The following is a 13160-nucleotide window of genomic DNA, read 5'->3' as shown; positions in this document are numbered from 1 at the left end:
GGCTCTCAAAAAGATAGTAGTTACAGCATCTTTTGCTCTCTCTGACATAACAGCATGATTGCAACACAGCACACCAGTAATGGTACATGATAATTATGTCTTGCCTGGTGAATTCAAGTGACCCAGGTTCTTGCAGTCATGCTAAGCAGTGTATTTGCCATGGGAGAAAAAACTAATATATCTCTGTGTTCCATGTGTTTTCTGGATCTTGTCTTTTTCCCCTTTCAGAATATCCTGTGGTTGGTAACTTTCTCAATGAAACATGCACACATCATTGTCTTACTATTTTAAAAAAACAAGAGACAGACTCTTTTCTGAGCACCAGTTGCACACGTGTGTGTTCTTAGAAGGGGAAGAGACAGGGAGGAAAGGGCGGGGGGATCCTGTAGTCACATGAAAACACAGTTTTTGAGGAATTGAAAGAATGTTGTATCTGCAAAGTTTTAATAAACCAAACTTCCATGTTTTAAGGAGGAGTAAATAAATTCATATATTGGTGTTTGTGAGCAAGGACTGTCATGACTTACGGTTGTTAAGGGAGGTTGGTGAGGATGGGGCAACTAATGCTACAAGCTTTGATTCTTGTGCTGTGTACATGCCCCTGATTCCCAGACACACAACTGGGATTTAAAACCAATTGAGTCAACAGATGCCCACTTGGTAGAGCAAACTAACCACCTGTCTAACCCAGTGGTTCTCAACTTTTTTAGCCTCTAGGGACCCCTTGTTAGAGTCAAGACACCCCTTGGAAAATGCGAGCTCTGAGCTTGCACTTGTTTTTTGACTATGGAACAATGTTAGAGCAGTTCTTCTGTTGCAAAGAACTGAGAGACCACAACAGGTTTATATGGTTTTGAGCGGTCCTGGCTGGCAGGGGGCCCAGGGTTCAGCCTGCCAGCCCTGGGCTTAGGACTTGGCTCAACATCTCTAGGAGGGGCTGACCGAGGCCCGAGGGTGCTCCAGTGCAAGGACTAGCCAGCAGACAGCCCCCTGCACTGAAGCACCCTCATGCCCTAGCCAGCCTTCTCAGTGTTTACACATGCATTGCTGCATACAAAAAAACTTCACAGAAGGATAGTACTTGCATTTGCAAATACTAACTTGCTGCAGAGTTTATTAGCTTCCAGTGGCCTAATAGGGCCTCACGTGTAGACACTGAGACATTTACTGTGGAGCTGGTTAAGCAACTGCAGTAAAACGGTCACACTCACTGATTAGTAACTGATTGCTGGCCATGTGCACCAAAAACAGGAGACATGGGTATTGGGGGTGGCCTTTGAGGTCCTTCCAAACTATGATTCTATGAATTTACAGTTTCAGCTAATGGGGACCTTATCAAATTAAAGTCATGGGGAAAAGCTGTGTTCATACAGGGGCTTAGCTTTAGATCAGTATTTTTCTGGTAAGTACCTTAGGGTCACATTTCTGAAATATAAAGCCCACAAATATCTGGAGTTAGTGTACTTCTAGGATCATCTTTCGCAGTAGGTTTCATGAAGGCCATTAAAACTAGATGGACTGTTCTTGCCCAGCACTACAAGCTCCTGTCTGGACTGAGCTGGGATCAGGTCCTTCTCAGGCTTAGGGTTTCTCTATACCACAAATAGCTATTCTGCACTTGTTATCATGCATTAGCTTCCTCTGTGCACACCTTCGGGGTGGGCTCAGGGGGGTGCACACATGCACTTGTACCCCTCTGATTTCTGGTCCACCCAAAGTTTAAAACCAACTGCCTTGCAGTGGCAGAAGCATTTCTAGTCAGACAGTGTTGAGGAAGTCAATTGACTTCATAGCTCATTATGATAGACCTGATCTCTTCTAAACTCCTTATTCCAACTGTGTGAAGGACCTTACTTCTGCCTCCAAATGTCATTTTGGTGCTGTATGGAAGTAGATTCTGCTAAACCACACCTGGACACTCTTAGAGTGTCCACAAGAAGCAGGGAGGTGATTAAGAGGGAATAGGACTGTACCTTAAATTTGCACCCTATTGTATTTGAAAACAGCTTCTCCATGCAGACAAGTCTGTAGGGTCTTCCATGTTTAAGTCACTTTATTCATAAGTCACTTGTCCACTTTCCAAATACCCTTTCACACAAGAAAATAAAGAGTGCAAGTGCTGGAGGAGAATTGCTGTAGCTGTAGCTGAACCCCTGATGATCTGAGGTTCCCAAGTAGATCTTTATCAACAGCCAAAAGAATGTTCCAATCTGGGATTCCTTTAGAAGGGGGGAGTATGGCTTTTGACCATGCCAGAGCAAAACCCCCAGGACTAAGATTCAAACCTGGGATTCTTGGCTGGCAGCACAAAGCATATCCACCAAATCATTGAAAAATCAGCCCTCCAGAGGTTCACAGACCCTATGGGATGTGGAGAAATGAGATAGTGGGACTTGGAATCCAACGCATAGCAGCACATATCACTAAACCTGCAGGGTCACTGGGCTGATGTTTCCTTTTATGGTAAAAATACATTTCCAGTATCACAGGTTTCCTCTTTCTTCAGAACTAGATTCTCCCTATATTGCCTGTCCTTCTCACGCTACTAAAATTAAATATTAAAAAGTACATGTCATACATAGCCAGTGTTGCAATCTCCCCACTTTACTATTTGCCTCTGTAACTTTTGAGTTGAGTAACAAACAACTGAGGATAGAAATAGCCTGCAATATAGAGATTTCCTCTTTGATTTGCAGAATTATTTCTTCAACTGGAGCATGCATGAGCCAGATGGCAAAGCCTGTTCGTACCAAATAGTTTTATTGGCAAGCAGAGAGAAGGGTGTGATAGTCACTGTCAGGACTACCACTACTGCTGACACTTTGTAAAATAACTCCCTTTCCTGAATAAATCCAGTTTATTTATCTATGGTACCTATATGGCCCCCATTACCTTCATGCCTGAGCAGTTCACATACCCACATGTTAGAACATTGCTATCATCCCCGTAGTAGTAAATTCACTTTGGCTAGCAGCAAGACTCTCAAACACTCCACACCGCTCCAGCCAGGGAGTCTGTGCAGCACTTTGGGCAGGATAAGTAGCCATGCTGAATGACATTTCCAACTAGCCCATGTCCACTCATGGTGTTATGTGGGTACAGCTTCACTACTTCTGGTTTATGTCCTGTTTGAAGGCAGTGAGTGCTGCTGGGCCTGGTAAGTCTACCATGGAGACATGGCCTAATGCCCAGATCCTCACTCATACGTAGGCACCTCACTCCTATTGATTCTAGTAGGTATCTCAATACCTTGAGGTTCTGGGACATATCCAAGGAGCCTTCGGGGGCTCCAGTATAATTTTGGATGCTGTAAAAATGCCAATATTTTTCAAGGTATCCCGGTTGTAGCCATATTGGTCTAGAGGAAAAAGCAATCCAGGCTCATGGTAGAGGTGATATCTTTTATTAGACCAACAAGATTTTTGCAAAAAGAAATTCTTTAATTGCAAGCTTTCAGTCACAAACACCTGCCCGAAACCTTGCAATTAAAGAATTTCTTTTTGCAAAAATCGTGTTGGTTTAATAAAAGATATCACCTCTACCATGAGCCCAGATTAATATTTTTCAAGACCTTTAAGCACAATATTCCAATGGTGAAGTTCCAAATACGTGAGTACTGCAACATTCCCCTACTGCTCTGGGCCTAGGCTGTCCATCTACAGTCTCCTTAGTTTCATGAAATGACTGCATTGCTGTGGAGGGCTCTGGTGGGGGGGCTTTTGGGGTAGTACTTTGCTGTTTCCTTTCACCTCTGGTACTGTAAGTTTGGCTGCTAGTTCAGATGTATGCAACACGATTTTCTTAGCCCTCATACAAATCCCTGTTTTGGCACATTACAAAATCACACCCCACAATGGTTGTCTCCATCCTGTTAAATCCACTTGGGTCTTTGTCCAAAAGTTCCAGGGTTAGGCTGTGAAAAGGAGCTGTCAGTCAATGCTGTAGTGCTTTGGAGTAGTTGTAGGGAGATTCCAGGACATGAACTGCAGAGCATATGGCAGACAGATTGAGGTACATTGGCTCAGTGGCAGGTAAGGGTAAAAGACTAGAAGAGTAGATTTCATCCAGCTGTGTTTGTAAAATACCAGATCTTCAGACTGCAGAAGGCATATTAGTTAAGTCCCCTATTTATTTCTGTCTGTCTGTTCCCACTTTCTCTACAGATGTTCACACACATACTGATTTTATCATCCACATTCATAAATCAACATGCATTACAGAGAATCATGGGCAGACAAGGTTCTTTGGGTAAATGTGATATCTTTTATTAGACCAACCAAATAGTTGGAAAAATTGTTCTTTGCAAGCTTTTGGGTTCAAACCCCATTCTTTCGGCATTGGGAAAGTCTGCTGTTGTTTTGTGCAGAATCACATACTGCAAGGTTAATTCATTTCATAGATGCGTGCCCTGCTCTCCTCTCCAGGCATTTGTGTAGCACAGACCTCAACAGGAGTTAGTCCCTTGCTTTAGAGAACGTGTACTGCAGTTTGAAATGCACTGTTAATAGAGGGAACTGCAGATCAGGACTGAATGACAGTGCTAGACATGAGAGAGAGGATGACAGGTGCAGTCAGTCACTCCTGAGGCACATTGGCACACCTGTCTGCATGTGCCTGTTTAGAGGGAATCTTGCCAAATGCTGCTCACCTGCCTCATAGCTGCCACAGATTTATCCATCATTTTCACAAGCTTTAAATTCATGTACAAAACCTAAATAAATAAATAAAACAATAGGCTGCTTCCTGCCTTGTGGAATTATCCATGGAAAGGGGAAAATATAGATCAGAGGAAAATCTGTAGATCCTTTTCAGCTGCTCCTTTCTGTTTTATTTAATACAATGGAAGGCAACTAGACTGGGAAAATGCTTTATTAGATTACTGTGCCATTCACACCAGCCCTAGCTGAGCCAGGAGACAAAGCTTTAGTGCCAAACTGAGTGGGAAGAGCCATTTCTAATTTCAGACTCTCTGAAAATATCTAATCCAGTACTTAACCTGTGAATGCCTCCAGGTAAAAGTGACTGGCTAATGACATTTGCAGGGTAGTCTGATGGGAAGGGAGGAATCTACATTGAATTCCAGTGGAATGGACTGGGCGAGGGAAGGAGTTCCCCCTTAATGGAAAAGAGTTTAACCTTTTAACCTGGATTTTTATTCCCACCAGGAATGGGCTGAGGGTGCAGCTCTCAAACGGAGGAGACATGCACTAGATTTCCCTGCCCACTAGGATAACGTCACACAGACTCCGGCACTGTGTCCTTTGCCTCTGTCTGCTGTGTCTGGAACTGAGCAGGACAGCAGACATAGCCTTGCAAAGGTATTCATCGCTGTCAAGAGGTAGCTCCCTGTTCATGGCTTTTGCCAGAACTGCCTCAGACTTTCCAGTCCAGGGTACACTCAGATTGAAATGTTTTGTCCATGGCCGTCAGGTTTATGGGACGCCTGGGACTTCCCCCCACCCCCCTTTGCCCTCCCCCTCATAGCGCAGCATTTTGTTTTCCTTCTTGATTAGCGGAAAAATTCCTGAATATGTCATGGGGAAGGAAGGTCTTTTCTCTCTCTTTCTCTCTCCTCTGACAATTAGTGAAACACAAACACATTCCATCATTACCATGAAACACTTTTTCCACGTAAATAACACCTCTGTAGCTTTTAAAATTACAGCACACTTTCCCATCTTCCCTTCCCCCCAAAAGAGGCAGCTTTCCTGGGCCCCTTTTCAGCAGGAGCAACTCTTTAGAATGGAAGTATTCATGGGTAGACATACCCTGTTCTCTCTATCCGCACACAACCCCAAGGAAAGGAAGACAAGCAACTGGTGATGTACAGCTCCATGACCTCTGTGACTGCGCTGATGGGTATCTCTGGTGATTTTCATAGCGCATTGCACTATTATTAATGCTTGCACACTTTACATAGTAGTGGCTGGGGCTGCTTGTATTTGCTTTGGATCGTTTTAATATATTTAGTTGTACACAATATTGGTGTCTATGGATATGAATGCCCTGTGTGAATGTGAATTCATAGCCAGGTGGGAAAGGAGGTGGCAGCAGGAGGTTTTATCCAGAGTTTGCACTATAATCGCACAATGCCATGTGATGAATGGATATCTGATAGGCATAATACAGCACAGCACAGTACTATATCATAGTCCTCTGCCAGGGTTTCACATCTTGCCCTATGGATGGGGGCACACAGGCATCTCCAGCTTCCCTTGCTCTTCCAGTTCCAGTAATTAGCAGTGAAGTCTCTGGTTCTCTGGTTTGGGCCTGTAAATCAGTAGCATCTTGACCTCAGTCTTGGTGAAAATTCTCCCCCTGAACCTCATGAATATTATTCAGTGTGCAGAACCTCCCAGGAATACAGATGCCATTGGGCACATACGCATCTGAAAAGGCTGACATAAGCTGCACCCTCTGGCCCTCAGCCAGCCAAATGCACATGTTAGTACCACCCTGCCACTGATCAGCTTATCCTCAAACCTTCTTCTGCCAGGGCCTCTGATGTCAGGCACAACCTCTTGGGGGAGAACAATAAATGATAAGATAAGTTTCCAAAAATAAACATGTCACAACCACGCTATACGGCTCCACATTATTGAGAAAGACTTATGAGCCTTCTTGTCCAAAACAGGCCAGCATGACATCTTGTGAACATCTCATTGGTGTTTATGAATCTCTGTTTATGCACACCCAATGCCTGCCAAACAATTAAGCAGTAGCCTTTGCAGTTGATCAGTAGATTATGGACAGAGGGTGCCATTAAGGGTAACACCAAAGATCCTAGTGCAATTTGCAATCCTCTTTCTCTCTAAGACAGGTATTATTGAAGGCACATTAGCAGCAACTACTGCCTGTGGGTCAATCATAACAATAAACACCTCAGAGACACCTATTACCACATTAGCAATTGCTGATTTACTAAGGCCAAGCCAGTTAGCCATGGATCTGTGGCAGCTTCCAGATGACAATCAGTCCCAGCTTTTGGACTGCTATCAACTCCCTCCTTTGTGTATCCTGGGTCAAGTTTTCTTTCTGTGGAATAGCTGCACTCCTGCTGCCTGCCCCAGATCTACATGACTGTCATGCCACCATGCTTTGTTTGCAGTCCTGAACTGGAACTGGCAGGTTACATAGAGAGACTTCACAACTGTTGCAGCTTCTATCAGCTGCCTTCACGCAGCCACATGAGCATACAGCCTGCACAATCTCCCTGTCAGGCCCAACCTCTGCCCTCCATGGGTCCCCCTCCATTGCTAGGATGCCTCTACTGTGCCTTGGGCCCTTACCCTGCATTCTGCGGCATTAATAATGCCAAAAGCAGGAGCATGTCATCATCCTGATCTGTATCAATGCCTCTGTGCCACCTGTAATGGGCGGGCACAGAGAGCATGCGGATTTAGAAATGTGTTCAACATGTTGGTAGGCTGAAAACACTTTCACTCAGGGGTCCAGGAAGGACAAGGCAAGTTCTCCTGCAAAACACTGTGAAACAAGTCCTAAAGCAGCTCAGTTCAGTGTATCGCTAAGTACTTCAGGACATGGCCCCAGAAATCCTAGTGCCTGATACTAGTGACTATAAAACCAGTCTGGGCAAGGCGATGTGGATAATGGATATGACTTTGTATATGGTTCAATAGTACAAAACTTGAAGGCTTGAGTAAGGGGGTAACTGCATCTACATGCCTGGGCCCCGATAGGCTGCCCTAAAAAGGGAGACTTTCCTGCAACAGCAAACAAAGCAAACATGCATATGAAAGATGGCTCTTTTTGGCTGGTTTTTTCCCATGCAGCCTTTGCTATGACTGTGCAGGCACGTCTGAGTAAGAGCTTTTCTCGCCAAGCATGTTTAGGTTCACTGCTTCTCCTGCTTGACCCTGTGTTGATCTCATCATCCTGTGTTTGTGACAACAGAGCTCACAGCCAGAAGGGTGAGTGTGCAATAACTAACTCAGTGTTGTGACTTTGCTACTAAATTAAAGAGGAAGAGGTATATTAGCAAGCATCGGATATGTCGTGCCTATGATTTAGCAATGCTGTAGGTTCAAGAATGTAAACATGGTGCAGACATTTTTACCATCACATCATCCAAACTTATTCTTTGAGGAGTGGAACGCCCCCAGTAGTGCACTGACATTTTAATGACTGGTAGCATTGGCACAGGTGCACCACTGCCCAAAAATGCATGAGAGGACATGTGTGAGGCCCTGGATTGGGTGAGCAGAGGCTGCTTCCAGTCAGGATGGAGGTGCATTGGTAGAAGCCTGTAAGGATTCAAGGACTGGATAACTAGGGTTTGTTTCAACAGCTGACAGGACTGACAGAGTGACGCGAGAGCAGCTCCCCTAGCACTTCCACAGGTGCATGCTAAGCAGCCTTTCCCCATCTCTGTTGGTCCTTTGTTTTCACAACCATTCAGAAAACTCACACCAAACATTTTTAAATGAATGTTGACTGTCAAACCACAAACCTTCCTGCTGCCAGGTTCCCCACAACATGTAGACTTGAGTGTAATTGCCTTCAAACTCTTTCTGTTACTGAGCTTCAAATGAGAATGTGGGTTATTAGGGGAGTGGGGGAAGAGATTCCTTCTTTGGTCATGTTCTCCTCTGGACAGTGGCACTCTCTAGTATGTGCAACCAAGGCTGGGAAGACCCTGGGAATTTGTCTGTCGCCAGAGTGGAGTCAAGTAGCAAGTCCTAGAGGTAATACATATATTTGACCAGCAGGACTTGGTCTATTTCCTTCGGTACCGAGGCACTACCAGTGCTCCCGTACTGACCTCCTCACCACGCTTAGTGGCTCTCCCATTTATCCTTTGGTCTGCAGCTGTCTGGGATGCAGGCCCAGGCAAAGCTCCAACACACCACTCTATTGTGCCCACACTGGGGGCGTTTCACTCCCCACCCCTTTTTGTTGGGGCGGGCCTGCTTTCTACACCCAGAGATGAAATCCACAAACTTCTGGAGTCTGTAACAATTTACACACAAAGCCTTTCAAGACAGCAAGTGCTCAATGCCTTGCCACGCTCGCTTGGTCATGGAGAGATTTTAGTATTCAGGGAGCAACAGAATTTGGTCATGGGTGGTGAGAAGATAAGTGATAAACAGCTGCACAGTTGGATTTGCGGCCTTTGCGTTTCTAATTCCTCATATTTTCCTCCTCCTTTGTGTTCTGTTTTTTCCCCTTGCTGCACCCCACACACAGTTTGCCCCTACACATACTCTCATAAAAAGACATGGACATATTCTGAGGCATGTACAAACATACACACAACACAGAGGCCCTGGTTACAGCAAAGGTTTCATTGTGACCCACCTCCTTAGCTGACATTAATGTGTAGTTACTCACACCAGTGGGCTCATTGAACTCACTAGTGCCAGTCCCATGTTCAGCAGTGTGATGGTCACAGGCTGGCTGTTGAAAGGTCTGGTTCAGAAAAGCTTCCCCACCCAGGGCAGCACTCAAGTAAGAGCATAACTTTAAGCATATGTTTCAGTCCCAATAATGAGTCCTCAGAATTCAACCCTTACTGGACAAAATTTAAGTTTTAAGCACATCGTTTTCTTGAGTTACTCCCTAACTGAGGATACAGTGGCTGTGTCTGCACAAGATGCTTTACTGCACAGTAGACTAATCTACTGCACAGTAAAGCATCACCATCTACACGTGCAGGTACCTAATGTGCAGTAAATTAGCAGGTACTTACTGTGCAATACTTAAAATATTTACTGTGCAGGAAAGCCAAATAACATTAATTGCATGTGTAGATGTGCCCAGTATATCTAATTGGTTGTTTTGAAACGCTTTCAGTATTGCTAATCCTAACCCTGACTATTGAAAACTCATGAGAGAAAAAAATAAACAAACGCAGTTATTTTTATTTGCCTGCTCAGGTTTTTTAGTCATTAATGTCATGTGCCCTTGTGTCAAATTCTCAGGCTTTTTACACCAGCCCCAAGTGTTAGAAACATTTTTTTAATGGAAGATGAACTTTCCACATAGTCCCTTGTCCTCAAAACCTGGGGCATTAAGTAAAAGCATCAGTTCTCTCAAGATACAGAACAAAATCATAAGAGTTGGCCTCACTGTCCTGAATGTTCAGAAACCCTTTGGCACTTCTATGGGCAGCACACTGCACAACTTGAAGAATTTACTCAGTAGGGTCCAGCACAATTTCTGGGAGCAGACGTAATTTCTAAATGCAAGGCACTGGTTTATGAGATAGACTTTGGAGGTGTGACTGTACCTGTGCAGTTGCATTGCTGTAGTTTCTTGGCTTCACTGTAGAGAAAACATTATTGATTACTCCAAGTGTACTCCAAGATACTACAGTTAGGTATTACAATCAGCTGAGGCAGCTGTTATATAGGGGAGCAAGATGCTTGTTGTAATGTCAAGGTTTTCTAAGCAATGGTTTCTTGCAACACACTTACTCACCTTAGCATAGTTTGAACCTAGATACATACCTGCTTGTTACCAGTCTTGCAGATGGCTTTGCACTTGGCTCTTTGAACGGCTGCAGCAGGGGCCATATATGTATAAAGGGCAGACAGGGAACATGTCCCATCCCAGGTTTATGGAGTGGGAATGCAGCTCTTCCTTTTTCTTCACAAGTGGAAGTACAGTTTCTTGCAGGGACCCGTTTCTCCATTACCTTACATCCAATGTCCCTTGTCTCAACCTCCCTGAAGCCCCTCAAATCACAAAACCATCCTGGAAGAGTTTGAGGAGAAAACACCTATTCTCACAGACATTCCAGTCCCAATTTCTAGATCAAAGGCAGCAGCATTATTATCTGTCCTAGATTTCCTTAGTATCATTGCCCTGCTAATCCCACTGTGCTTTGCAGGCCCTTTTGGCCTCTGCAATTTAAATGAAGATTGGTGGAGTATGACAGGATCCTTGGAACCCCAGACCCCAGGCCCTGCATTTGGAGGGAGCCTCTTAACTGAGGATTAAGCAAGACATGGAGCTTCATGGATTTGCCACCTATGGAGCAGAATGAGCAGTTTCTCTTTAGGCCTACCTTCTCTGCTCATTATTTTGGTGGCTGTTGTTCAGCTCCTTCTATCACAGAGCACAGAGAATTGAGTACTTCAGGAAGGAAAGGGAAGAATAATGTCTCCGAGCAAACAGCAGGGGAAATTCTGGGGTAGCCTGATACAACTGAACTCAAATTGCTGCCTGCAGAGTTTTATGTGCTACTTCTCCAAACTTCAGAGTTACTTTCCTAGTTAGAAAAACAATGTATAACAAGGACAATGAGCAAGGCAGTGGAATTAGGGAATGAAGACGTAGGGGGAATGGCTCTAGGGATGGGAACACGCATTGCATTTGACCTTGGACAAGTTGTGCCTGTGTTTGTCCCATAACAGAAAATGCTGAGACTGGTATATACACACATTACCCTTCTAATCAGGGTTTAGTACATGGCTGAATGCACTTCTGCTTTTCCGCCATTGGTTTAATGATGTAATCCCAGGATGACCATTCAGACACACTTTACTATGTCCCAGGATAAACTGTTAGTACTTTTTATACTGTGAGCCTTTTTAGGTTTTATCCCGAGGCAACAAACATTAGTATCTAAACGACTGCACTTTGTTCCTGGATAAAATGGTTTATCCTGGGACAAATTCAGTCTTTTTGTAGCCTAGGAGTTTGCTCATTTCAAGGGAGATTCAGTAGCTGCTTGTGGACTGGCCCAGAGGGAGGAGGCTGTTTATACCCACCTATATGCTAACTGCACAGAGGCATAGGATAGCTGTCTTACACATGGGTGCCAGAATGTGCAACACCTCCCTTACTCAGAGGAAGGGGAAACACATTGGCTTTCTGAACCCTTATGAGGAAAGAGAAAAAGAGCTGAAACTGTCTAGACATTGACTAACAGGAGGGATATGCTGTTTGCAAGTCTTTGAAGAGAGTAAACTCCATGGAGGGAAATGAATTGTTGTGAATTGTTCAAAGGAATAAAACGTGAATTAACAAGATGGAAGTGAACAAAGGAGTGTTCTGGCTGGATGCTGGAATGTGTCTGCCAACGGTGGAGCTTTAAAGAATGGGAAAACCCCAACACCTGAGTCACTTAAAACCACATAGCCCAGTCCAGTGGGAAAGGCCCAGTCCAGTGGGGAATAATGCTGTAGGGAACAACCTTGCCCTGGCTACTGACAAGGGTGTGCATGTTTGTATGTGTGTGCATGTGAAAAGCAAGGACTTTTCCTGTGCTGGCTGCTCTAATTCTGTAATCTCAGTTACAATGTTCTAGAAATTAAAGAGATTCCCTGGCTGGCCTTCGATTTCCCACCCCCTTTTTAATATTGCCTACTGTAGAACATACACACAAATATCAAACTTTGTTGAGAGTTTTTTTTTTGTTTTGTTGGGTTTTTTTTGGTTTTGGGTTTTTTTTTTTGCAACTTTAAATACAGTACTGAGTATAAATTAATTTTACATTAAAAAAGCCAAAAAAAATAAAATAAAACCTCACCAACTTTACAAACTGAAGGAACCCGATTTTGGAGCAAGAGAACAAAGTGTCTTAAGACTTGCGAGGTTACAAGTTGAAGGGAGAAGGAAGAGAAGGCAAAAAAAGGTGGTGGTAGTTGGCATCAGGAAGGGAGCTCTGAGTTTGAGATGATGGGAAATCTACATCTCTCTACTAATGCCCATCTTGCTGCTTCATCACCTTCCTCCAGCTCATCTCCCCAGGCAATTACAGTTTAAAGTAAGGAGCAGGGATGGTGAATGGGGCCATCAGTTTGCAACAGTCTTGAGAGCAGTTAGTAGAGTTATCACCATGCTCCTCCTTGGTTCCTCTGCACCAATGTATAAGCTATGTTGAGTGACCCAGAGGCTGTTCCTTGGAAGGGAAGTGCTCCCTACTCCCATTCTTCTGCCTCACTTCCCCTCTCCTCTCCTGTGTAGAGAGGTAGTTAGCCATATTAGCCTGAAGTCAGAGAGAAGACAGAGCAGGGTGGCATCAGTGCCACAGCAAGGAAGTTTGGCACCTGAGGCAAAGCCTATAGTGGCAGCCTGCCTTCACCCTGTGCATAGATCAGGGAGCTACATGCCCCCCAGGCTTGCCCGGGAGTGCACACAGCAGCAGGAGCCACACTCCCCGTCCCCATATCCCCCCAAACAAGCTGCTCACA

This window comes from Gavialis gangeticus, unplaced genomic scaffold, assembly GCF_001723915.1.
Source record: "Gavialis gangeticus isolate Ggan-Ray unplaced genomic scaffold, GavGan_comp1, whole genome shotgun sequence".
Taxonomy (NCBI): Eukaryota; Metazoa; Chordata; order Crocodylia; family Gavialidae; genus Gavialis; species Gavialis gangeticus.
Note: the sequence above shows the minus strand (reverse complement) of the source record.